We start from the raw sequence: 27857 nt of genomic DNA on the forward strand, positions 1-27857 counted from the left end.
GCTCCGCACTATTGATGATTTAATCACCCGTTTTTCTCTGGGGCTTATTCCACGGCTCAGCCAAATCAAGGGCTCGGGGCACTGAGCTGGAGGGAATAAAGGCAGTCATGAGACCAGGAAGTGAGGGAGAAAGAAGATGGGAAAGAAATCAGGGTCCACTTTATGCACAGCTGTCTCAGGCCACATCTGTTTCCTCAAAGAGGAAGGAGTGGGACAGCCCAGAGTCTGAATCCCAGCACCACCCCTGGGGGCCCGGCCTTGACCAAGCCTCTGTTCAATCTGTCTGAGCCTCTGTTTCCTCCTTTGTCTATGGCAATATAGGGCACCACCATCACGGGTTGGTGTCAGGATCAAATGACTTAATGATGCAAAGTGCCCGGCACATACTGGACCCTCCATAAGCGGTCACCTCCCCCCTCAACTTAAAACTCATAGAGAAAATTAACTCCTGCTCTGTTTGAAGTGTGTGTTATTTCGTTTCTGTATATTTTGGCCAATCTCCCTGGCATTGGGTGCTGGGGGCAGGCAGATGAGAAGCAAAGGAGTATGAAAGGACTGGCCAGTAAAAAAGTAAACCCGAAAGGGAACAGTGTCCCAAAGTCCAAGTGAGGGAAGTGTTCCGAGTACAAGGTAGTGATTGGCAGGGCCAGAGACTGTGAGAAGTGGGGTCAGATGAAGCCCAGGGAACGAGCTGGGCTTGGGCCCATGGAGGTCACTGGTGACCATATAGGAGCAGTGCTGGGATGGTGGGCATCACCTGGTTGGAAAGTATCTGAGTCTGGGTCCCCAGAAGCAAACTCTGAGACAAGGACTCAAATGCAAGGGGTTAGTTTGGGAGGCACAGAGGAAACCGGCAGGGAGGTAGGAAGTGATACAGGGAAGGGAAGGCAGCCAATAATGGGGTTATCAGGAAGCTTCCACATAACGGCTGGAGCTTCCTCCTACAGGGAATGCCTGAACACAGTGTGGGCCTTGGGATCACGCCACCTGTGGAACAGGGGACAGGGTATCTATACACCAACTCCCATCCATCTTCAGTGGAGGGCTGTTCCCAGGTGTGCTAATTCCCCGGCACTTCCTGCCTGCTATGAGTGAAAGCAGAGCGTGGCCTTTGAGGTTCCAGAAAAAAACCCTGAGCACAGAGAGGCAGATGGAGGCAGATCCCACTGAAATAGGAGGGTCTGAGGAGTGTGGATCAATCACTACCAGCGCCTGCCCCAGGGGACCTCTGCGAGAGAATGTGGGGAACATGAAGTGCAAATAGCAAGTACAGCTATTTTGAAGAGTTTCTGCATAAAGGGGAGCAGAGAAATGAGGCTGGAGATGAATGGGGGGGTGAAGAGAAGGTTATGCAAAGACGGGAAAAATTAAATTATAGCGTATTCGAGAACTAGTGAATATGATCTGTTTTAAAGGAGACATTAAACCTAAATGGGAAAAGAATCTGAAAAAGAATAGATATATATATGCAAAACTAAATCAGTTTGCTGTACACCTGAAACTAACACAACACTGTAAATCAACTAAACTCCAAAAAAAATTTTTTTTTAATTTTTTAAAATGCTTGTAAAACTGAATAAAGTATTGGGAACAAGAAAAAAAAAAAGGAGACACTAAGGAGGCAAGAGTTCCACTCTTGAGTAGGTGACAGGGAATGGTTTCCAGTTTCCAAGGAAAGGGGTCGCCTTTATCAGGGCCCCACAGTGTTCACACACAGCATCAGGACTGGGTACCAGTGATGGAGGCTGGTGGGTGTAGCCCTGGTCCACAGATCAGCTCTGTCCTCATCGCTCCTGTCTCCTCAGTGATTTAAAAAGCAAGGTCACGATGTTTATCCCAGCTTTACTGACAACTGCCAAAATGCGGACGCAATCAAGATGTCTTTCAGTAGGCGAATGGGTAAATAAGCTGTAGTACATCCAGACAATGGAATATTATTCAGCACTAAAGAAAAACGAGCTATCAAACCACGAAAAGACATGGAGAAACATTAAATGCATATTACTAAGCGAAAGAAGCCAATCTGAAAAGGCTACATACCATATGATTCCAACGATATGACATCCCGGAAAAGGCAACACCGTGAAGACAATACATCAGTGGTTGTCGGGGGGTTAGGGGAGGAGGCGGGGAATGAACAGACAGAGCGGAGACGATGTTTAGGGGAGTGAGACTACTCTGTATGACACTATAATGGTGGACACGCATCATTATACATTTGTCCAAACCTATAATATGCAACACCAAGCATGAAACCCAGTGTCACCTATGAACTTTAGTTAATAATAATGTACCAATAGTGGCTCATCAGTTGTAACAAATGTACCCCATTACTGCAGGATATTAATAGGAGAAGTTGGGAAGGAGAGTGAGGGGTATATGGAACAAACACAATACTTTCGGCAGAACTTCTCTGTAAATCTAAATCTGCTCCGAAAAGTCAAGTCTATTAATTTTTTTAAAAGAAAAAAAAAGTCAGCCAAAAATAAGTATAGAAAAAAAACTTTGGGAAAATTAAAGAGAGGACACTTGTGAAATATTCTTCTACAGAGTGGGAGAATGAAGGGCCTAGGGGGAGTGGCAGGAAGGGTCTATCTGAGGTGGGCAGCCAGATCACAGAGGCCAGCTTCAGCCTGGTCGTGTGTTTCCCTCCAACCACATCCGACTGCCCGGGTGCAGCTGCAGGTGCAGAAGGGAGACGGAGTTGGATTTACCCAGCATGGGGTGGCAAGCATGCTTCTTGAATGTTCTCCTCTGCCCCCATTCTCATCTCTCACCTGGGCCACTGTAAGAGCCTCTCACGAGTCCCCCTCTGGTGAGACTCCATCCTCAACATGACTGCCAGAGGCAGCTTCAAAGAAAACTCACCCAAGGAAGCCATGCTCCCTCTTCACAACCTCTGCTGGTGCCCAGTTGCCTACAGGACAAACACCAGGCTCCTAACACGACACACAAGGAAGCCTTTAGCCACCAGGGCCCACCCTGGCTCTCCTGCCTCTTCTCCCTATCCTCCTCCACGCCCTCTGTTCCTGCCATGCAGGGTTTCCCAAGCCATGACTCTACCTTTGCACACACCGTCCCCTCTGCTCGCTGTCCTGCCCTCTTCCTTCACTTCTATCCTGGACACCCAGCTCACATGTCCCCTCCTGTGCAGTGCTTCCTCAGCACACTTAGGGAGAGTCAAGGAAGCAGTCTGAGCTCTCACGGTTCTAGAATCCTGTTTCCATTCCCGCCTTTATGCCTATGCCATGGAAGGGCTTGTCTGCCTTTCCGCTCCACTAGACAGGAGCTTCTGGGGGATGGAAGGTGACACGTTATTCCTCTTGTCACCATCCCCACTCCCAGCACAAAGCCAGACACATGGCGGGGGCTCGGGAAAGTCTGTGCAATGCTGAGTGAATGGGTGAATGTGAATGGACGGAAATACCACCTGGCCCAGCTCCCACCTGAATGTAATGCAGCATTTTCTTCTTCCCTTGGACGTGATACTCTCGAGCAGAATCATTTCTCGAGCATTACCTGCTGGGAGATAGATGTCATCTCTGAGAAGGGCACGGGGCTGCGGTGGGGCTCGGCCCGGAGCCGGCCGGATGTAGGGGAACTGCTGCTGTCTCCACCTTCCCAGGGCTGGCGTCATTCTGCCCCCATCTCCATCCCGTGTGCTCTTGTGAGGCCGTGGTAAAGCGCACTGAAGGTTTGCACAGTCGGTGCTTAATTACTGCCAGCTAACTCCTTTCCTTGCCGTAATGGGACAATTCTTGTCAAGAAGTCTGCTCCTTAAATCTCATTTCAGAAGCAGACATGCCCCGAGGGGATAAGGACAGCTACCACTTATACTGCTTTCTCAAGTGATAGTGAAAGGCCATCCCACCTTCAGCTCCAAGTCTCTTGGCCATTCTGAGAAATGAAGGGGCTGTCAGTAAATCACAAGGAATATAAGTTATGTCGTCAATCTTCATCACTGGGAAGAAGAATGATAAATCTGCCACCATTAGCTTCAGGAATCAGGTCACCTTGATCAACACTACCAATGACCTCCACTCAACACCTCACTCCCGTGCAGACCAAATCCAACTCAGCTCACACTAAGCTGTGCTTCTGCTTTTCCAGCTATGAGTCCCTAAAACAGCACTGCTTTCTAGGATTGTGCCAGAACCCACGAGAAGCTCTCCCAGTGTCCTTGGGCCAGCAGCCCCAGGGGAGGGGATCAGGCTCTTCTTCTGAGTCTGGAGTCCCACTGTTAGACCCTGGAGGCCAGCCTGGGTCTAGGTGTTGGGCATTCATTCCACAAAGATGTCCTGAGTGCCTCCTGTGGGTCAAAGGGTCAGACCCTGGCATAGATGGGGGGTGGGATGAAGAGGGAGAAAGGGGACAAGTACTGAATAGACAAGCACTGAATATTCACAGCATGTTCCCGCTAGCTGCTCACAGACCAGCTAGGGAGGAGTCATGCACACAGACAAAGTAATCAAGGGAAGTACAGGGGGCTGAAGGAGCACAGAGGCTAGGTGCCTTGCTAGGCTGGGAGCATCAGGGAAGACTTCCCAGAAGAGGTGATGGATGACTTGTGCCTTAAAAAATAAAAAGGCCTCACACCCACTACTAGGTTGGCTTCTATTAAAAAAAGAGGGACATCCCTGGAAGTCCAGTGGTTAAGACTCTGTGCTCCCAATGCAGGGGGCATGGGTTCGATCCCTGGTTGGTGAACTAAGATCCTCCATGCCACATGGTGTGGTCAAAAAAAAAAAAGAAAATGACAAAAACAAAATAAATGTTGATGAGGACGTAGAGAAATTGGAACCCGTGTGCATTGCAGTGGGAATGTAAAATTGTACAGTCACTATGGAAGACAGTATGGCAGTTCCTCAAAAAATTAAAATTAGAATTACCATATGATCCAGCAATTCCATTTCTGGGTATATGTCCAGAAGTATTTAAAGCAGGATCTCAAAGAGAATATATACCCACATTCATAGCAGCATTACTCACAGAAGCCCAAAGGTGGAAGCAACCCAAATTCCCCTCACTGGATGAGTGGATAAACAAAACGTGGTCTACACATACAGTGGAATATTATTCAGCCTTAAAAATGAGGGAAATTCTGACACCGGCTTCAATATGGATGAACCATGAAGACATTGTACCAAGTGAAATCAACCAGTTTCAAAAAGACAAATACTGCATGACTCCACTTATATGAGGTACTTAAGTAGTCAAAATCATAGAGACAGAAAGTAGACCAGTGGTTTCCAGGGGCTGCAGGGAGTGCGGGATGGGGAATTTGTGTTTAATGGGTACAGAGTTCCAGTTTGGGAAGATTAAAAAGTCCTGGACGTGGATGGTGGTGATGGTTGCACAATAATGCACTGAACTGGCACTGAACTGCACGTGAAGATGGTTTAAATGGTGACTTTCATTTTATGTATATTTTACCACAATTTTTAAAAATAAATAAATAAATATGAAGGGGAGTCTCCAGGGGAGAGCATTTCAGGAAGGAGCGCTGTGATAAGCCTCTCTTGCTGCTTCTAAGGGCCTCAGGGTTGGGAGGGTAGGAACACTGCAGGGACAGCTGGGGAGACAGCCAGGTTGCCAACGAGCCTCCAGGGTCCTCAGTTTGCCCTGCCGGGCTTTCAGGGCTCACGCAGCTCTGCAACGTGCTCTGATCCACCCACATCTGCCTGCCCGTGAGGTTCTGCCTTGTTCTGCCCATTCCACAGGCCCCACCACGCCAGCCCCCAAAAGACAGTGCACCCCCCAAGGATAAGAAGTTACAACGTGACCAGCAGATGTAGGCAGACAAGTGTGAGAAAACGGTGGAACCAAGAGCACAAGTAGAAACACCCCTAGAGCAGGGTCAGGAGAGGATGGCTGGTCGGGCCCGTGAGAAGAGCTACACTCGCCAGGAGTTAAAGGTAACCCCCTGCCTGCCCTGACCACCCAGCTTTTCTGTCACATCCCCTGCTCTGTTTATTCACTTATTTGTGTGCTGTCTGTCTCCTTCTAGTAGCGTATAGTCCCAGGAGGGCCAGGGTCTTATCTGACATTTTTGACCAGGTACCCAGATTCAGCACTGGGCAAAAAGAGTCGAAATATTTGTAGAATAAATGAATGAATGGATATTATCTGCCAGGCACTTTTGCGCTCATCGTCTCATTTGATCAGGAAATGGCTTTGAGATAGGAATTACCATCCCCACTTTACAGATGAAGAAAGTAAGCCCATGGAGACTGAGTGCCAGGCGCACAGTGAGACAGAGACAGGGCTGGGATTCAAAGCCACATCTGTCTGAGGGTCCTGCAGAGCCCTCAGGGGGACATAAGAAGGAAATGAAACAGTACGCACGTGTCTGTGTGTATGTGCTCACCATGCACCAGCCCAGTGCCCCTGGGCCTGGACATGGCTCCACCCCACAGGCCTGAGAGCTCTTGGAGGAGAAGGCCCTTGTCTTTTTCATATGTTTGTGACCAGTACATTCCATAGGGCCTTCAATTGAGCTTCAGTAAAAGTCTGCTGAACTAACCGCAAATCCAAGAGCTGTCTCCATGTGAGCAATCGTTGTTTTAAGTTCCTGTGCTTTTTTGCATGTGTATGTCAGGGGGAACAGGGCACCTGAGCCTCCAGAGACTAGCTTAGCAATAGCTTAGGGGTAAACAATGAATGTACTGACATGGAGGGAGTGGGGCCTGGAACCAACACAAGCTCCTGACACTCCACGCACTTCCTGTCTGGGCCTCCCCACCCTGCCTCCTATGTCACCTCTGTATTTGAAAGATGGAATGTATGTGTGTGAGTGGGTATATATGTCTGTGTGCGTCTGGGTGGGTGGAGTCTTCTGTGTGAGTCTGGGGGTGTCTGTGCATGTGTGTGTGTGTGTGTGTGTGTGTGTGTGTGTGTGTGTGTGTGTGTGTGTCTGTCTGTCTGTCTGTCTGTGTGTTTCCTGCTTCCCCCTCCAGACTGTAAATTCCTGACAAGAGAGAAAGCAGGTCCCCTCGTTCTCTTTTTCTCATTGGCCACTTTCTGAGTGTCCGATAAGTGCAATTTGTTAATTAACTAATTTGTCAATTAACAGCAGGTGAGCTCAGGGCTCACCCTTCCCCTGGATCCCTGTCCACAGGGCCTCCCAGCATCCCAGTGATGAGGGCCCAGCCAGCCCAGAAAGCACAAGGCAGATAGCCCCCACTCCTCCACCACTCACCCTCCCACCCCATCTGCCTCAGCTCCCTCCACCCACCTGGACCACTGACACCCTGCTCTGAAAAGGCAGCCCAAGTTTTCAAGGGTCCGCTCAGGCCTGCAGCACAGCCGCCAGCTCCCATTCAGGCCCCTGCAGAGGCTGGTCCTCCCCACCCCCTTCGCCCTCCATCGGCTCATGCAGGGCACGTTGTGTAATCAGTGCAGAAGGAGGAACTGTCTGCAGAGCCCCCAACACTGGCTGCCTGTGTCCTCACCAACAACCGCGGACTGTTTCAGCCCCACAAATGCTTCCGTGGCTTTGTCTCCATTAAAGGCACAATCTTGCTCAACCAATTAATGAAGCACCTTCTCTCCTGCAATTCTAAAATTTCCCCAGAGCCAAATGGAAAGTGTATACACAATTGCACAGCCCGTGGTTTGATAAAGGAAGGCTTACATCTTTAATAATTCTCAATGAAAGAACATCCTGGGAAAGAATTAATTAAAAGACAACAATGAGATAAAAGGCAAATAAAAAGGAAAAGAGAGAGAGAGAGATCACAACTGTTGATTCAGAACTAAATAAATATCCTCCACTTGAGATCCTTAAATACTTTTCTTAGAGTCCAGATATACTTGTTTAGTGTGCAAATGAATTCTAGCGTTAACCATGCCAGAAAAATGAGCAACTGTGCTTTAACTAACTTGGTATCTCCCTGCTTAAAGAACAGCAGACATGTCCTGGGGAGCACTGGAATTCTAGCTCTGAAGCAGTGATTCTGCTTCTCCAGCACAAATCCGGGGTCGCTGGAAAGGAGCTCAACGAAAAGGGGATTGCTGAGGGCAGCCACAGTCTAGACTTCAGCTCCTGGGGAAATGGAATTGACATACTCTCCCCTATTCCTCCGCCTAAGTAAAATTAAAATCCCCAAACATTATACACAAAACAAACATAAGAAGAATCTGAACAATGAAGAGAAGGCAGACCAGCGAGGGACCTCAGAACCCAAGGAATGTTGGTGATAATGTGATCACTGGGTTTTCTTTCTGTCTCATATATTCCAGTTTTGGAGTTGAATAGTTGGCAACCCAGAAACACCAACAGGCATAGGCCAAAAATAAAACACACAAAGCCTGCTCTCTCTAGCCAAAGGTCCAGGAAAGGGGCAGTTTAGAAAGACAGAAAACTCTGGACAGTAAGCACTCTATTCCAGCCAAACACCGCAGAAAAAAGTGTGTTCCCAACCACATTCTGACCAGCAAAAGCACAGCGGAGACCCTAGGGGTCCACCTTCACCAGGCCATAACAAGGCTCCTTTACCCTACCTGGGTGATGTCACAGGAAGCTCAGTGGGGAGTCAGGGCTTTCACCACCACAGAGATAAAGAGGCTACCCCTGTGGGTTTAGTGCAGGTAAGGAATAGTAATGGGGCAGTCCTATTTCTCTCAGCCAGGGAGGGATCAGTGAGGCCTTAGTGGGGAGCCTAAACTTCCACATCTGCCCAGCGATAACATGCAAGCTCACCTCCAGCGTCAACAGAGGCCAAGAGGAGAGTCAGGACTTTACTCTCACTTGGCAGTAATGAGAAAGCAAGCTTTTCCCTAGAGTAGAGTCAGAAGAAACCAGCGAAAGCAGAAGGTTGACCTAAGACCCAAAGCCTCATGGTGTAATAGCCAAAAATGTCCAGGATTCAAGTGAAAAATCACTGTTCTTACTACGATCCAGGAAGAACTCAAACTGAATGAAAAAATACAAGCAATAGAACCAACACTGAGATCATGAAAATAATGAGCACAATCTAGCAAAGATTTAAAGCAGCCATCATTAAAAAAAAAAACGCTTCAACGGAAAATTGCAAATATACTTGAAACAAATGGAAAAAATTGAAAGTCTCAGCAAAGGCATATAAGATATCACAAAGAACCAAATGGAATTTGAGAACTGAAAAATGCAATAACTGAAAATAAAGCTCAGTGCAGGGTTCAACAGCAGAATGGAGAGAACAAAGGGAAGAGTCAGTGAACTGAAAGCTAGAACAATAGAAATTACCCAATCTAAACAACAGAGAGAAAATGGACTGGAAAAAAATAAAAAGGAACAGAGCATCAGGGACTTGTGAGACTATTAAAAATATATCTAGGGCTTCCCTGGTGGTGCAGTGGTTGAGAGTCCGCCTGACGCAGTCCTAGAAGGAGAGGAGAAAGAGGGTGGGGCTGAAAAAGTACTTGAAGAATTAATGGCTGAAAAACTTTTCAAACTGGGCAAAAGATATAAATCTACAGATTTAAGAAGCTGAGTGAACCGCAAATAGGAAAAGCCCAAATAAATCCGTATCAAGATACATCTTAGTCAAAATTCTAAAAACTAAAGACAAAGAAAAAATTATTTAAGGCAGAAAGAGATAAACAGCACCCTACTACAGGTGAAACTCAATTTGAATGAGAGTAGATGTCTCATCAGAACCGTGGAGGCCATAAGGAAGTGTCACAAAATGTTTCAAGTGCTGGAAGAAAAGACCTGTCACCCAGAACCCTATGCCAGTAAAAATATCTTTCAGGAATTATGGGAATATAAAGATATTCTCACATAAAGAACTTCTAAGAGAATTTGTTGCCAGCAGACCTACTCTAAGAATTGCTAAAGAAAGTTCTCTGAACAGAAAGAAAATGATAAAAGAAGGTACATTAGAATATCACAAAGGAGAAAAGAATACAGTAAGCAAAAATATGGGCAAACACAATACACTTTCTTCTACTAAGCATTATAAATTATGTTGAACCTTGAAGAATAATTACAACACTGCCTGATGTGTTTCTAAATGTATGTAAACATGTAAGATAATATATTACATAAGTGGGGAAACAATTTTTTAAAAAAGAGAGGTAGGGTTTCAACACTTCATGTGAACAGGTAAAATGTCAACACCAGTATATTGAGATACGATTTTGTGTGTGTGGAGAGAGAGAGAGAAAATCATACTTATAGCAATCACTTCAAAAGCTAGGCAAAGAGATACACTTAAAACCTCTACAGATTAATCAAAATGGAATTCTAAAAAATGCTCAATTAACGAAGTGGAAGGGAGAAAAAAGGAAATAGAGAAACAAAAAACAGAAAAACAAACAGAAAAAAAATAAATTAAATGGCAGACTTAAGCTTTAATATATCAATAATGACATTAAATGTAAATGGCCTAAATAGGACAACTGAAAGAGAAAGATTGGAAGAGTGGATTAAAAACCATGTGCACCTATATGCTGTCTACAAAAACAAACTCAGTTTTGTTGTAGGAACATTGTTTCAATACAACAATACAGAGGTTGAAAGGGAAAGAATGGAAAAAGCTATATTATGACAGCATTAATCAAAAGAAAGCAAGAGTGACAATATTAATATCAGATAAAGTAGACTTCAGAGTAAAGAAAGTCAACAGAGACAGAAGGGACATTACATAATGATAAAAGAGTCAATCCACCAAGAAGACATAGCAATCCTTGATGTTTATGCACCAAAAAACAGAGCTGCAAAATGTGTAAAGAAAAACTGATAGAACCGAAAAGATAAATATTCAAATCCACAGTTATAGCTGGAGACTTCAGTGCATATCTCTCAACAACTGATAGAATGATTAGGTAGAAAATCAGCAAGAATAGAGAAATACTTAACAGTACCATCAATCAACAGAATCTGATACATATCTATAAAACACTCCACTCAACAACAGGAGAATACACATTCTTTTCAAGTGCCCAGAGCACACATACCAAGATAGACCATATCTTGGGCCATAAAACAAATTTTTAAAAATTGAAATCTTACAGAGTGCATTCTCTGACCACAATAGAATCAAACTAGAAATTAATAACAGTAAAATCTCTAAACATTTGGAAACCAAGCAACATACTACAAAGTAGTCCGTAGGTCAAAGAGGAAGTTGCCAAAAAATACACCTAACTGAATGAAAATGAAAATACAACATACTTTAGCTGGGACACAGCTAAAGTAATAATGAGAAGAAATTTTATAAATTTAAAAGCACACAGTAGAAAAGAGGAAAAGCCTCAAATCAATAAACTAAGCTCCCACCTCAAGCATCTAGAAAAAAGAAGAGCAAAATAAGCCCAAAAGAAGCAGGAGGAAGAAAATATTAAAGATAAAACCCAAAGTCAATGAGATTGAAAACAGAAAAAAGTCGAAAAGATAAATAAAAAAGTTTGCTCTTTGAAAAGATCAATAAGATTGACAAAACTCTAGTGAGACTGACAAAGAAAGAAAAGACACAATTACCAATATCAGTAATGAAACTGGGATATCACTAAGATCTGTAGACAACAGAAGGATAATAAGGGAATATTGTGAACAACTCTACACATCTAAAGTTGACAACTTAGATGAAATGGATCAATTCCTCATAAAACACAAACCACACAACTTATCCGTTATGGAACAGATAATCTGAATAGCCCTATCACTATTAAGGAAATTGAATTCATAATTTTAAAACTCCCCAAAAATAAATCTCCAGATCCAGATGGTTTCACTGAAGAATTCTATCAATTGTTTAAAAATGAATTAACACTAACTTTATTCAATCTCTTCCAAAAAATAGAATAGGAGGAAATACTTGTCTCGATTAATTTTATGAAGCTATCATTACTTGATACCAAACCAGACAAAGACTGCAGAAAAGAAGAAAACATTAGATTAATATCACTGCTGCATATAGATTCATAAATCCTTACCAAAATGCTAGCAGATAGATTCCAGTAATATATAAAAAGGATTATACAACATGACAAAGTAGGGCTTATTCCAGGGATGCAAGAATGTTTCAATATTTGAAAATCAATCAATTTAATAACCTACCATATTAACAGACTGAAGAAGAAAAAGCACATGATCACATCCATCAATGCAGAAAACGTATTTTACAACTTTCCAGGTCCACTCATGACACAAACTCTCCGGAAAAGGAATAGAGGGGACTTCCTCACTTGGCAAAGAACATCTACCAAAAAACCTACTGCTAACATCACACTTAATGGCAAAATAAAAGTGAATGCTTTCCTCTTTCATTTGTTCCCCATCTGGTAGGGAACAAAGTCAGAATATCTGTTCTTACCACTCTCATGCAACATAGTACTGGAAATTTCAGCCAGTGCAATAAAGCAAAGATTGGAAATAAAAGGTCTAAAGACAGAAGGAGAAGAAAGCTGCTCCCATTTGCAGATGACCTCATTTGTTAAGAAAATCACAAGGAATCTAGAAAAAAATGGTTAGAAATAATAAATGAGTTTAGCAAGGCCACACGATATAAGATATACATACAAAAATCAATTCTATGTTTGTAGACTAGCAATGAACATACAGTCACTGAAACTGAAATAAAATACTACTTATTATTGCCAAAAAATGAAATATCTAAGTGTAAATCTAAAAAAAGAAAGAAAGAAAGAAAAACATGTATATGACTTACACATAGAAAACTACGCTGTTGAAAGACATTAAAGGAAAGACATCTAAATAAATGGAGAGACATAGCACAATTATAGACTGGGAGACTCAATACAGTAAAGATATCGATTGTACCCATATTGATGTACAGGTTTAAATAATTCCTGTCAAAACCCCAGCAAGATTTTCTCTAGATATAGGCAAGATTAATCTAAAATTTATTTGGAAAGGCAAAAGAAGTAGACTAGCTAAAACAATTGTGAAGGGCGCAAAAAACAGAGTGGGAAGAATTGGTCTACTCAATTTCAAGATATTATATAGCTACAGATATCAAGACTGTGATGGTATTGGTAGAGAGAGAAACACACAGATCAATGGAACGGGATAGAGAACCCAGAAACAGACCCACACAAATACAGCAAATGGATCTTTAGCAAAGGTGCAAAGTAATTTAATGGAGGAAGAACAGTCTTTTTAACAAATAGTGCTAGAGCAATTGGACATCCACTGGCCAAACAAATAAGAAATAAATAAATAACCTCAAACTAATGCTCACACTTAATACAACAATTAACTCCAAATAGGTAACAGACTTAAACGTAAAACCTGAAACTATAAAACTTGTAGAAAAAAAATAGGAGAAAGTCTTCAGGATATAGATGTGGGAAAAGAGTTCTTAGACTTGACACCAAAAGCATGATCCATAAAATTAAAAATTGATAAATTGGACTTCATCAAAATAAAATCCTTTCTTTCTGCAAAAGATCCAGGGATGTTTCTTTCAAACAACAAAAGTATAAAAAGACATACTACAGACTGAGAGAAAATATTTGCCAACCACATGTCTGTCAAAGGCCCACTACCTAGAATATTAAGAATTCACGAAACGCAACAGTAAAAAAAAAAATCCAATTAGAAAATAAGCAAAAGACATACAGAGCCATTTCACTGAAGAGGGTATACAGATGGCAAACAAGTAGATGAAAAGATGTTTAACATCTTAGTCACAGGGAGACACAAGTTAAAACCACAGTGATCTATTACCACACACCTATTGGAACAGCTAAAATAAAAAATAGTAAAAAAAAAAAAATTAGTAACAACATCAAATATGCATGAAGACAAGGAGAAATTAGATCATTCATGCATCGCTGGTGGGAATATAAAATGGTACAGCCACTCTGGAAAACAGTTTCTTCAGAGTAAAACAAAACAAAACATGCAACTACTATATGACCCAGAAATTGTACTCCTGAATATTTATCCCAGAGAAGTGAAAGCATGCTCACAAAGAAACCTACACATGAATGTTTTTTGTTTTTTTTTTTAAAGAAGATGTTGGGGGTAGGAGTTTAATTATTTATTTATTTATTTTCGCTGTGTTGGGTCTTCGTTTCTGTGCGAGGGCTTTCTCTAGTTGTGGCAAGCGGGAGCCACTCTTCATCGTGGTGCGCAGGCCTCTCACTATCGCAGCCTCTCTTGTTTCGGAACACAGGCTCCAGATGCGCAGGCTCAGTAGTTGTGGCTCACGGGCCTAGTTGCTCCGCGGCATGTGGGATCCTCCCAGACCAGGGCTCGAACCCGTGTCCCCTGCATTAGCAGGCAGATTCTCAACCACTGCGCCACCAGGGAAGCCCATGAATGTTTTTAGAAGCATTATTCCTAATAGCCAAAAACTGGGGGGGAAACGTGTGTCTTTTTTTTTTTTAATAGTCCAAGCTAACTCTTCTCCACCACCATTATTTTTCCTAAATTATTTTTTTTTTTAATTTTTACCTTTTGACCCCCTTCACTCATTTCTCCCACCCCACATCCCCGCCTCTGGCAACAACCAATATGTTCTCTGTATCTATAAGCTTGTGTTTTTTGTTTGTTTCATTTTGTTTTGTTCTGTGTGTGTGTGTTTTAGATTCTACATATAAGAGAGGTCATACAGTATTTGTTTTTCTCTGACTTATTTCACTTAGCAGAATGCCCTCGAGGTCCATCCATATTGTCACAAATGGCAAGATTTCATTCTTTTAATGGCTGAATATTATCACATTGTGTGTGTGTGTGTGTGTGTGTGTGTGTGTATGTATACCACAATTTCTTAATCCATTGATCCATTGACGGACACTTCAGGTGTTTCCATTTCTTAGCTATTGTAAATAATGTTGCAATGAACATGTGGGTGCATATATCTTTTAGAATTAGTGTTTTTGTTTTCTTTGGATAAATACCCAGAAGTGGAATTGCTGGATCATATGGTAACTCTGTTTTTAATTTTTTTAGAAACCTCCATACTGTTTTCCATAGTGACTGCACCAATTTACATTCCAACAGTTCACAAGGGTTCCCTTTTCTCCACATACTCACCAACACTTGTTATTGTCTTTTTGATGATAGCCATTCTAACAGGTGTGTGGTGGTATCTAATTGCGTTTTCCTGATGATTAACAATGGTGAGCATCTTTTCATGTACACCATCTGTATGTCTTCTTTAGAAAAATGTCTATTCAGAACTTCTGCCCATTTTTTAATTGGATTGTTTGCTCTTTTTACTGTTGAGTTGTATTAGTTCTTTATGTTTTCTGGATATTAGTCCCGTATAAGATATAGGTTTTGCAAATACTTTCAATAGGTTGTCTTTTCAATTTGTTGATGGTTTCCTTGCCTGTGCAGAAGCTTTTCATTTGATATTCTCCCACTTGTTTATTTTTGCTTTTGTTGCTTTTACTTTTGCTGTCAGATTCAAAACATCATTGCCAAGGCTTATGTCAAGCAACATTCCCACCAGCAATGTATTAAAAACAGATGCCATTCAATGAGCAACTAATTAAACGAACTGTGATATATTATGCCATGGAATCCTGCTCAACAATAAAAGGAATGAACTATGAATACATGCTACAACCTGGATGAATCTTCAGAGGATCACATTAAATGAAAAAAGTTAATTTCATAGGCTACATGTTATATAATTCCATTTATATAATATTCTTGAAACGACAAATTACAGAAATGGAGAACAGATTACTGGTTGCTAGGGGTTCCGGAGGGGTGAGGTATGAGAGAGGTGGACGTAGATATAAAAGGCAACATGAGGAATCCTTGTGGTGACAGAAATGTCCTATATCTTGACTGTATTGATGTTAATATCCTGGTTATGATATTGTATTATAATTTTGCAAGATTTTACCACTGGGGGAAGCTGGATAAAGTTACATTGGGTCTCTGAATTATTCATTACATCTGCAGGTAATGTAAATCTCTACTTATCTCAAAATAAAAAGTTTAATTTAAAAAAAGCTGAGGGCAGAGAAAAGTCCAGCATTCAGGATGCCAACCAGCATCTCCAAAGGTCACTTGCATGAGTTCCAGAAACTGCAGACACAAGTAGCCCAGTTCCTGAACCTGAGTAGCTCATGGCACTGGAGGAAGAGAGAACAGGAGCTGGGTTATCCTCCCAGAAGACCACTTCTGTGAGGCACCCGGACGGCAACAAAGATGCTCCATGGCATCCCATTATGGCCACTGTCCTTTGCTGTCCATCACAGCACCCTGCCTTGAGAGGCTGGGACCATGAAAGGGAGACGATGGCAGAACCACCCAGTTCCAATGGCACAGCTCTGGATCATGAAAACACTGGCTGGATAATGACAGTGAAGCTGGGTCACTCTGGAAGGTACCTTCTAGGCCAGCCACAGACTCTGAACATGCCAAGTTGAAAGGGTGCCAAGCAAGCCTCTTGTCCAGGGTACATTCCCTAGTTTTACAAGATATTCTGGGGGAAAGTATTCAGTGGTCAGATTAGTTTGGGAACCGTTGCATTTTGCATGCCCTTCTTGACAATTCGTAGTGCACACTGGCATGCCGAAGGCACTGAAAAGTCCTACCACAAACTATCTGCCAACATTTCATAGTTTGATTGGCCAGAGAAATCTATTGTCATGCAACTTCCTTTTTGATTACAAAAAGCATGCTTTGAAAAATGATGATCTACTCCTAACTTCCACTAGATTCAAGAGACCCAAAGAAAGGTTGCTGGCCTCTGCTTGGACACATGTGGCAGTGAGGAGCTCACCACCTCACTAAGCAGTCCCTCCTACCAGGGGACAATACAAGTGGCCATGGTTCAAAGAGCAAAGGCTCTAGGGAAATGCAATCATGTACCTGAATTTGGCTATGGGGCCTTGGGCAAATTGTATAAACGCTTTATTTCCCCATCTGTAAACTGGAGCTAATAATGTCTGCTTCACACGGTGGCTATGAGGATTACTTAATTACAACAATAACGATAATGTCAACCTTTGTTGATCACTTACTATGGGCCAAATACTGCACTCAGTGGTCTCCACCACCCTAAAAGCAGACATCTCCATCATAAGAGGATGAAGCAGACGCTCAGAGATGGTGAGGAGCTCCCCAGCATTACCATCAGCACTGGTAGGTGGTTTTACTGGAATCTAAACCCAGACCCATCCAGTACCAAAGTCTGCTCTCTTAAACAGGGCAAATGCAAAGCACCCATCACACAGTGGATTCTCGGCAAACATTTTGTCCCTTCTAACTTACTAAAGCCCTTTTAAGAACGCAGTGCCTGGATTTAAGCTTTGCACCTGGGTGTCCCCTGGTTACCCCAATGACACCAGGGCTCTCACTGGTTAATGGTGCCTCAACCCCACTGAGCCTCTGTGCAGCCTCCCATGGCCACCACCAGGAAGCCTGGGCTGCCTGACCCATACCAGCCTTTGTCCCATGATGTGGAGCTCACAAAAGCAGTTGTCCTGATGCTCCAGAAATCAAAGGGCCAGTCTGAGACTATAAAAAATAGTGCCAAATGAACAGTCCGGTAGATCTCTCTTTGTGGAAGTACGACTTAATCAGTTCAGGCTGCTATAACAAAATCACATAGACTGGGTGCCTTCAACAACAAACATTTATTTCTCTTTATTAGTTCTGGAGGCTAGGAAGTGCAAGATCAAGGTGCAACCAGCAGTTGCTGATAAGGGCTCTCTTCCCGGTTTGTAGAGGGCTTCCTTCTTGCTATACCCTCACATGGCAAAAGAGGGAACTCTGATCACTTCCTCTTCTAAGAACACTAATCCCATCAAGGGGCTCCACCCTCATGACCTCATCTCAACCTAATTATCTCCCCACCTCCAAATACCACAACATTTGGGTTAAGACTTCAACACATGATGGGGTGCGGGGGACAGATACAAACATTCAGTCCATAGCAGAGTGTTTCTGAAGGGAGCATTCTCAGGAGTGAAGTCAACACGGATGAGAATTTTGTATTATAATAGACACTGCTAAATATTTTTTACCAATTTACCCTCTTGCCAACAGTTTGTGAAAGGGAACATTGGCCTACAACTACTTTATAGAAATAGAAAAATGTCCAAGATATTTTGCTAAATTAAAAAAAAACAAGCAGGGCTTCCCTGGTGGCACAGTGGTTGAGAGTCCGCCTGCCGGTGCAGGGGACACGGGTTCATGCCCCGGTCCGGGAAGATCCCACATGCCGCGGAGCGGCTGGGCCCCGTGAGCCATGGCCGCTGAGCCTGCACGTCCACAGCCTGTGCTCTGCAACGGGAGAGGCCACCACAGTGAGAGGCCCGCGTACCGCAAAAAAAAAAAACCAAGCAAATGCATACTATGACCCAGCCTTAAAAAAAAAAAAAAGAATATGCTATAATTACATGACAATATATATGTGGAGAAAGATGGGCAGATACACACTGAATCCTTGATGGTGATTATCTTTGAAGGGTGGGAAACAAGGCCTTGTTCACTTTTAATTACGTAGGGATTGATCATGGTTGAAGGTGATACAACTGTCTCTTAAGTTTGTAAGCAGAAGAAAAATATCCAAGGCACTTTTCAAGAACAAGAGAAAGTGATAAGGAGCTAAATGTGAAACAAAACAAACAAAAAATTCCAGATATGAAGAAAATGCAATCGAGCAGCAATTTTCCAGCATGGCTTATCATCAGAAACCATCTCTTTCTTTTCAACAAAATGAATTTAGATGAAAATATTACATGCGAGAGCAGTTTTCTGACCCAGCTTTGCTGATCATGGCACCTCTATTCCAGCAGCATCCAGGTCTCCACTCACACCCCCATGTCAATGTAGTTACTAGACTACTGTCTCCGTATGAAAGAAGTGCATGCTTACTATTAAAACTATGATTTTTAAAGCACCCATATTCATCCCACCCTCAATCACAGATACCGTTTCTGTTTAACTTCCTTCCAGATTTAGTTCTATGCAAAGATCCCTAGGATCTCTTACATAGTTATAACACGATGATGTGTACAATCTTGTGGCTTGCTTTTCCCCTCATAGTTTGTGTGTTCACCTCATGCAAGTGGGCAAACATTCATGGAACGATACTCGATCACTTGGCTATTCCATGGTCTCCTTAACCACTCTCCTAACGTTGGCTCTTTAGATTGTCACAATTTTTTATTCAGCTGTTTTGAACTACGTTGTGCAGAAAGCTTTCTGTGTAATTAGGATAATCCCCTAGGAGAGATTCCTAGAAATGGAATTACCAAGTAAAGGGTTTAAACATTTTTATGGTTCCAGATACTCATTACTAAATTATCTTCCAGAAAGTCTTCACCAGTATACAGTAGAAAAGGCAAGCGTTCATTTTACCAAGGTCTCACCAGCACTGGGTATCCTTTAATTGAGTGGTGAAGAATGGCATCCTGTCTTAATTTGCTTTGCTTTGATTACAGCTGAGGTTTTAGTGATTTTCCATATGTTTGTTAACAAGATGCATTTCCTCTTGTGACTTTTTTTTTTTTTTGCGATACGCGGGCCTCTCACTGTTGTGGCCTCTCCCGTTGCGGAGCACAGGCTCAGCGGCCATGGCTCATGGGCCTAGCCACTCCGCCGCATGTAGGATCTTCCCAGACCGGGGCACGAACCCGTGTCCCCTGCATCGGCAGGCGGACTCCAAACCACTGCGCCACCAGGGAAGCCCTCCTCTTGTGATTTGTTTGATCATGCTCTTTGCACATTTATCCACTGAGAATAATCAGTATCATATTTAAGTTTCCCTAAGCCCTCTCCGTCACCCTTCTGCTATAACTCCCCTATTTGTTGACTGCCTTTGGTGCCCACTTGAAATAACACTAGTTATGAAATTTTAGATCTATAGAGCACTCATCACAAGCAACCTCTGGCTTGATTTTCACAACAGTCCTATTTGTAGGACCGATGGGATTTGTAATCCCCATCTTACAGAGCAGAAAGTAGAGATCCAATGTGATTAGATTTCCAGGGCTACATGACCACTAGGTAGCAGGGCTGGGACTAGAATGTGTCCTTCAATCTCAGGAGGCAAGATAGTGCAAAGGTTATGAGTCCAGGTATGTAAACCAGCTCTACCCTGACCATCTGTACCGCCTTGAACGGGCAGACCTCTCCAAGCCCCAGGAACGATAGCAACGATTTCCTCCCGGGGCAGGTGAGGGGACAGATGAGATGATAGATGTGCAAAGCTGAGCACAGTGCCTGGCTCACCGTAACTGCTCCATAAATCATTAATGCCATAAACACTTGCTGATGCCTTTGGGGCCACTCTCCTGGGCCCTGGGAATGCACCATGGGAATGCAGAAGTTCAGAGTCTGGCAGGGAAAATAGACAGACTGCCAATCCACATGGAAGGCCTCACAGACACATGTACAAGGCACTGAGGGGGCACATGACCCAGACGCCTTGTCCCCTCACCAAGACAGAATCCATCACTCAAGGTCAAATTCAACATTCTGATCTTTCTCGTTTGGGCAGTCTGGCTCTTTCAGCCCAGTGTCATCCATGAGGGGTCATCCGACCAAACAGAATGACTCTCATAAATTTTCCCACCTCCGGGCTTCCCTGGTGGCGCAGTGGTTGAGAGTCCGCCTGCCGATGCAGGGGACACGGGTTCGTGCCCCGGTCTGGGAAGATCCCACATGCCGCGGAGCGCCTGGGCCCGTGAGCCATGGCCGCTGAGCCTGCGCATCCGGAGCCTGTGCTCCGCAACGGGAGAGGCCACAACAGTGAGAGGCCCGCGTACTGCAAAAAAAAAAAAAAAAAATTTCCCACCTCCCATCCATCAAGTCCTCCCTCCATTTCTCTGCCCTCGGCAGGAGAAGCCTACGTTTTTCCTGAACATGTGCTTCTGTGATCTCTGCCCAGAGGCCCAGTCACCCATCCTCAGGGTCTGACCACTTCAGAGTCTGCAGAGAGCTGCCCTTCTGGGGTCTCAACAAACAGGGGCCACTAGTGGCTGGAGGTAGCACAGAACAGCCACTGGTGTCCCCGAGGCCCCACACTGTGCCCGACTCCCGGGTTGCTGAGAGGGGTGCTTGGGACCCACCTTCAGCACCCTCATGGGACTGAGCTCTAATCTGGTCAGTTATTCTGACTCCACAGGGACTCTGGTGCAAGGAAAGAAGCCAGAGCGTAGAAATTGGCATGAAGGGAGGTGCAGAAGCAGCGCAGCACTGAGGAAGCCACATGAGCTCTCAGTTAAAGAGATCCTGGTTCACCAGATGACTTTGGGCAAGTGACAGTCTCTCCCTGCTTCAACGCCTTATCTCTGAAGTCAGAATTCAAACAGATCTTGCTTCAAAGGTCAATCATGCAAATTATTGCAGTCATGTATATAACTGAGTCCCCGACTCTCCCAACAGCACTCAGGCATGCAGGGTGATAAGAGTCACCCATTACTGAGCACTTCCTGTGTGCGGTAGTGTACTTCAAGCATGTCTCCTGACTTCATCTCACTACATTCTTAGCATAACCTCATTCAATCACTGAGGCGTATATTTTCTGGGCATTTTTCTAGGTGCTGGAGATACAGTGGTGAATGAAACAGACATATGTCCCTCCTCTGGTGCAACTCGCATTCCAGTGAGGAAAAGAGAAAATAAACAATAAATAAAATGTATATTAAGTTACAGGGTCATGAGTGTTTAGGAAAACAGTAAAGCAGAGAGGAGGGATAGCAAATGTCTAGCTGGTGGTTAAAATTTTAGGAGGTTGGTCAGGGAAGGCTTCCCTGGGAAGGTGACAGTGGCAGTTTAGATTACTGGTAATATTCACAGCCCTACTTGCTTTGGCAAGTGGGATGTTAACAGACAGGACATAAGCTAAAGTTTCAAATATGCACATACAGGCACTTGCCTTCTTATGCTTTGGCCATGGCCAAAGGAGAGCATCTTAAGGATAGAGGGCTGCTCCTCTAAGCTGTGCCCCAGCCAAGATGCCAGGAAGCAAATCCACAGGTGGAAGAAAACCTACCCAGCCCAGCCTGGACGAGTCACCCCAGCCAGCCTGCCGGGGTGCATGAGAAGCTGAATGCCAGTGAAATTTGCTGGGTTGGTTGTTATGTAACATGATGTGGTCATATTGGTGACTGATAGAGAGACTTTGGGGTAAAGATCCTAAGGAAGGGGGAGGAGACTGTGTCAACTGTGCCAGGCAGAGAGGAGAAGAAGTGAAGAGATCATACCGGGAATATTCAAGGGACAGCAAGGACGCCTGGGTGGCCGCAATGGAGGGAACAAGAAAGAGGGCAGGAGGAAACGAGGTCAAAGAGATGATGCATGGCTGGATCACGTAAGACGTTAGACACAGGGTGACCATATAATTTATCATCCAAACCAGAACATGTTTTTAAAATTGAACTATCATTTGCATATAGCAAAATACATTCTTTTTAGTGTACAATTCTGAGTTTGTTCATCTTAGACCATCGTGTAACCAACCCCCTATTGAAGATATAGAGCAGTTCCATCACCCACAAAAATTCCGTGGCCTCTTAGGGCCAATTCAGCTAGCAGCCCTGGCGAATACCGCTCCATTTTCTGCCCTGTACTTTGGCCTGTTTCAGAGCATCATTAAATGGAATCACGAGTATCAGGCCTTTTGAGTCTGGCTTCTTTCACTCAGCATATGCTTTTGAGAATCATCCCAAGTTTCTATGTGTGTCAGTATTTTGCTGCTTTTCGACGCTGAATAATATTCCATTGTATGGATGTACCACAGTTTGTTATCCATTCACCACCTGAAGGACATACAGGTTGCTTCCAGTTTGGGCTACCATGAATAAAGCCACTACAAGCACTGGCATACAGCAAACTAGGACAATTCTGAGAGCGAATAATTCTTTGGGGCCAAGAGGTATAAATGGGGACCATTCCATGAAGATGGGGAAGTGTGTCCACCTGACTTAGGTCAAGGTAGGGACTTTGGCTGTTCCCCTGGAAAGATGGGAAGCTATGGAAAGATTCTGAGCAGAGGAATGATGTGATCAGCTGCCATGTTAGCAGGATCATTCTGGCCACGGGGCCGAGGACAAAAGCAGGAAGGCCAATCACGAGGCTACTGTCATAATGATGGTGGGACAGACCAGGGAGGTGGCCGTGGCAGTGGTGAGGAGTAATCAGATTCCAGATACACCACAGGGAGAGCTGAAAGAATTGTTGACGGGTTAATTATGAGGTGTGAGAGAAAGAAGCATCAAAAACAACACCAAGATTTTTGACCCGAGCAAGTAAAGAAGGGTTGCTTCGCCCATTTTACAGGGGAAAACACTGCAGGCTTAGAACGGATAAGACATTTGCTCATGACCACACATTAAGACAGCAGAGCCAGGACTGGTGTCCCAGCAGCCAGCTGCTTGGCGTCACCACACCATTTGCCTTATGTGAAATGGAGGAAGCAAAAGTTCTCCTCCTAAGGAGAAATCGCATGTTGGGAGCCCCCCAGACACAATTCCATTCCGACAGCACAAATGTGCCCCCTCCACGAGAGGCCCTGCCAGGGGTGAGTTGCCAAGAGGCCCCAAGGGAGGGAGCTGGATCTTCCCCTGGGCTGTTCGCAACCAGAATATGAAGCCTGGGGAAGGGCTGGGGAGCAGGGATACGAAGTGAGGACAGGCAAACAGTAGGGCCTGGGGGCCCTGACCACACCCCACACTCATCAGCCCATGGAGTCTGTGCATTGCAAAAGGATGGCTGAGCAAGACGCAGTGTGGGCGTTGGCTGCCACTCTGCTACCCGAGGTCATCCACGGCAACCTGGTTCCTTCTGGGACTAGAGGTCCGAGCTGGCACTGAATTCCCTTTGGGGCCCAGGTGGGGGATTCTGGTTCCTTCAGTAGTTCTGTGTGAGCCTGTGACAGAGGCCACAGCTCCCTGCTTACCCATAGGCATCAACTCAGGGCCTACAGCTAGATTCACAATTTGACCGCTAAGGAGATTCTACCACACCCCCAAACCACGGGCTGCCATCCTGGCTCATGTGTCCGGGCTCCCAAAGGCAAGTGTCAGCCCCGGGAGCTGGGAGACCCTGTGGATGAGCAACGACACTGCAGACAGGAGCGGGAGGTAGGGGCAGGGCGGGGGGCTCCCACTGCTGGTCAAGCGCCACCTTTCTGGTGGGTGGGGGGACAGGCCCCACCCCTTCATTTCACTGTATCTCACATTCTGGCCCACACAAAGTTCTTAAGAAAGGATATGCCCTGCAGCCCAAGGGTAGCAAAGCAGAAGGCAGAGTCACCCTGGTACACAGCCACCTCCTTCTACCTCAGCCATGTCACTGAGACAGAGAAAATCATTACTTAGCACTGCTGAGCCAAGCCCTGCACACTGGGAAATAAATTAGCCATCCAACAACAGATGCTAGACGGACACATCCCTCAGTGTTCCCACTCACCATCTCTAGACGGCTATCACAAATTGCTCATCTCAAACGTCAGAAGGACAGCTCCCTCTGCCGTCCTTCCCTCGTAAGTACCACTCCTGGTGTGGCCCTCAGAGTCTATTCCAACTACACAGACACAGACACACACACACAGACACACACACACACACACACACGCACACTTCAGTCTGCGCAGAGGTAGGTGGGGCCCCCTTCCACTAGGTAAGGCACCATCCCACTGCCTACCTCATTCTTTTCAAGATCACAGAGTTGACAAAAGCAGGGTCTTGGAGACACATGGACCAGGGTTCAAATCCCAAACCTGTCACTCTCTGGCTGTGAACTTGGTGCAGGTCACTTAATCCCCAAGCCTCAGCTTCCTCACCTGTAAGATGTCTCGAGCTATGAGAAATAAATGTGCTCATGTGTAAATGTGCCCAGGAGATAGGAAGACCTCAGTCCTCTTGAAAAGCTACCAGGTAGCCTAGCTCAGAACCCGGGGTGTACCTGCAGGCTATGCCCATCCCACACCTGCAAACCTCCTCAGCACTGTGGGGAAGGCCTTAGCAAGTGCAAGGGTGTTGAGGCCTCTCACACCTGTATCCTTTAACCAATGGAGGGCACAGCTCACAACCACTTGCTTGGCCGGGGGCCTGGAGTCCCCTCCCAGGGTACAGGTCCCTGCTACAAGGACAGCCCAGACAAGGGTATGCCCACCATGTGCAATGTGTCCCAAGGCCCAAGGTTCAGCCTTAGCTGGCGGCAGACAGAGAGATAGGGAGGACCAGAGAACAGCTCATGCCATACATCTGAGGGAATCCTCAGCAGACTTAATGCCAAGAGCCATCCATGCTTCCTCTGATGGGACCCAGCCTATCCCCCACCCCAGCCCCCCAAAACAGAGGGGCTCTGACTCTGACCCTTCAGTTTCAGACACACGCCTGCACCCAAGTTCCCACCATACTCAGATTCGGCTGAAATTCAGCCCCGATGCCTTGCTCCCATGACCCTCCAGAGCCCGACGATGTGCACTGGGCCTTTCCACGCAGCTGGCGGTCAGACAGCACACTGGAAGGCAAGTCCAGGGCCATGAGGCAGGGAGGACAGGAGGGCAAAGGCCGCAAGTGAGAACCGGGAAACCAGCAAGACCTACAGCCGGTGGCAGGGCTATGGCGACTCCCGGGCCCCCATGCACCTCCACTCGCTGCTGAGATGAATTTACCTGACGCATCAATCCAACCCACTTCTGACTTCATGATTTATTCACATAATTACACCTGAGTTTGAAAAAAATACTGATTTACAGCTGCTCTAACACCCGGATAAGGATATCACTGCATTCCATCCCAGGAAGTTGAGGAGCACTTTGAATTTAATGGGCTATGTTATTTTTTGGTTTTTGGGTTTTTAAAAAATATTTACTTATTTTGGCTGCGCCGGGTCCTCATTGCGGCACGCGGGATCCTTAATTGTGCGTGCGCGCTCCTCAGTTGCGGCACGCATGTGGGATCCAGTTCCCCAACCAGGGATCGAACCCAGGCCCCCTGCATTGCGAGTGCAGAGTCTTAGCCACTGGACCACCAGGGAAGTCCCTGGGCTGTGTTTTTACAAAAGGTGTTCCCCTTCTTCAAATACCTGGGAAGAAAGCTGAATGATACGGGCACTGGGGTAGCTTTCATTTGCTCAAGGGGACAATGAGGGAAGGGAAGGTCACTTCCAAGTCACGGTTATTTCCCAGGGGAGCACAGTGTGTGCCCATTGTCCAGGTGAGAAAACTGAGACCCAGTGGTATTGACGGCTCGGCCCAAGGCCCCACAGTTACATAGTGCAGAGCTGATCAGGAGCACGTCCTTGCTACCGCCCGCAGCCTTGTTTGCCTCACCACACCATGCTGTCTTCCAAGAACATTACAAAGTTGCTCACTGTTCTTGCCTCCTGCCGCTTGCACTCTAGTCTCAAGCTTGAGATATACCCTTCTTAGGCGCACAGCTAGGGTATGTTGAGAACATTTTTCTTCAAGGAAAGCAGAGCACGAGGGGCCAGCTGCCCCTTACCAGTGGTATATGTCCTTGGCATATGGAGCCCTCATTCCCTATTCAGCAAGCATTCAGTAAGACCGCTTTGCATGCCAGGCCCCAGGCTGGCACTATGGGGGGAAAGGTGGCCATACCACCCTCTGTAGCACAGATTAGAATCTAGTGGGCAAGACTGACATCAGTCAAATAATTATGCGATGGATATATCGCTGCAGAGTGAAACATGCACTCTGCAGGAAAAGCCCGGGGCGCCATGTGCATATCTAACAGACCTGGGTATGGCAGGGCACCAAGGAAAAGCTGCCCCGAGGAGCAGTGATTGGGCTGAAATGGAAAGGATGATAGGAGTTAGTGAGGTGTGCAAAGTGGGTACAAGAGCAGCAGGGGCTGCTCCAGGGAGAGGAAGCCAGCGTGAGAAGATTCTGGAAAGGCGAGTTTTCTCATTTGTAAAAGGAGGGCGATGATACCACCACAGGGCGTGGTAGCCAAGACCGAGATGATGCCGTTCAGGAGACTGGCACCCTGACTCTTTTGACCCTGGAAATTTCCCATCAGCAACAATCCAAGGAGGAAAATAAAACCTGACACGTGAAGATTTTCAATGAAACACTGTCTAAAAGAACTGACTGAAGAATTGGAAAAAGTTACAACGTCCAATAACAGGAAACATTGGGTAGGTTATGGAACATCAATTCTTTATCTCAATGCAATCATTTAAAATGATCATTAGGAGGTCTTTGCAACAGCACAGCAAATGTTTATGCCAGGATGTTAGCTCAAAAAAAAAAAAAGCAGAACACAAAATTGCCTCTAGATTATGAGTGACTCTTTATGAAATTTGTGTGCATGTGGTTAGAGAAGAATACAGAAAATGAAAAGGGGGACTGGGCTAGGCAGTAAGGTTATGAAATTCATCCTGATATTGTCAGAATGCCTTAAAAATAAGCAAAATAGGTGTTAGACTATGAAGAAGGACTTGCATTCAGGTGTGAGAATGGGAAGACGGACCTGCCTTCAGGAATGGGGCTGGGAGGAGGGAGACTTAACTTCAAGTTCTATTCCTGGGTGGCACAGTTGGGCCAAGTCCTTCACCTCTCTGATCCCTGCTCAATGAGGTGAGGGTGGGGGTGTTTCAGTGAGGTCAAAGGACACGTCTAGGGAAGCACTGGAACAGGATGGAAAGTTCGAGTGGCAGAGTGGAGATGGAGCAGTTCTGCAGCTGGGCAAGCTCCAGGATGAGGTCGTAGGAGTCGTTTGCTAAGATGGATGGAGGAGGTTAGGAGAGCGGTGAGGTCAGAGAACCCAGACACCTGTGTGGGCTGAGGCCAAACCTGCCTACATAAAACCCGAAGTAGACGCAAATGGATTATTGCACTACAGGCCCAGGAATGGGAGTTTTTCACTGTGCAGACACAGCAGGAACGTTGAGGACTTGAACCCAGATGTTATTCCTGGTGCTGTTTCACTGAGTATGACTCTTATTGCCTCAGGTAGCC

The 27857-nt window shown here is 45.2% G+C and overlaps 1 protein-coding gene and 1 non-coding gene across 2 annotated transcripts in view; both read right to left on the reverse strand.

Moving 5' to 3' along the window:
* Nucleotides 1-27857, reverse strand: part of GRID1 (glutamate ionotropic receptor delta type subunit 1) — a 662424-nt gene that overhangs the window by 405078 nt on the left and 229489 nt on the right. The gene's annotated exons all lie outside the window — the stretch shown is intronic.
* On the reverse strand, nt 25840-25912 carry TRNAA-CGC (transfer RNA alanine (anticodon CGC)). The gene has a single exon. It is a non-coding gene; the product is annotated as a tRNA-Ala (tRNA).

This window comes from Neophocaena asiaeorientalis, unplaced genomic scaffold, assembly GCF_003031525.2.
Source record: "Neophocaena asiaeorientalis asiaeorientalis breed wild unplaced genomic scaffold, Neophocaena_asiaeorientalis_V1.1 scaffold714, whole genome shotgun sequence".
Taxonomy (NCBI): domain Eukaryota; kingdom Metazoa; phylum Chordata; class Mammalia; order Artiodactyla; family Phocoenidae; genus Neophocaena; species Neophocaena asiaeorientalis.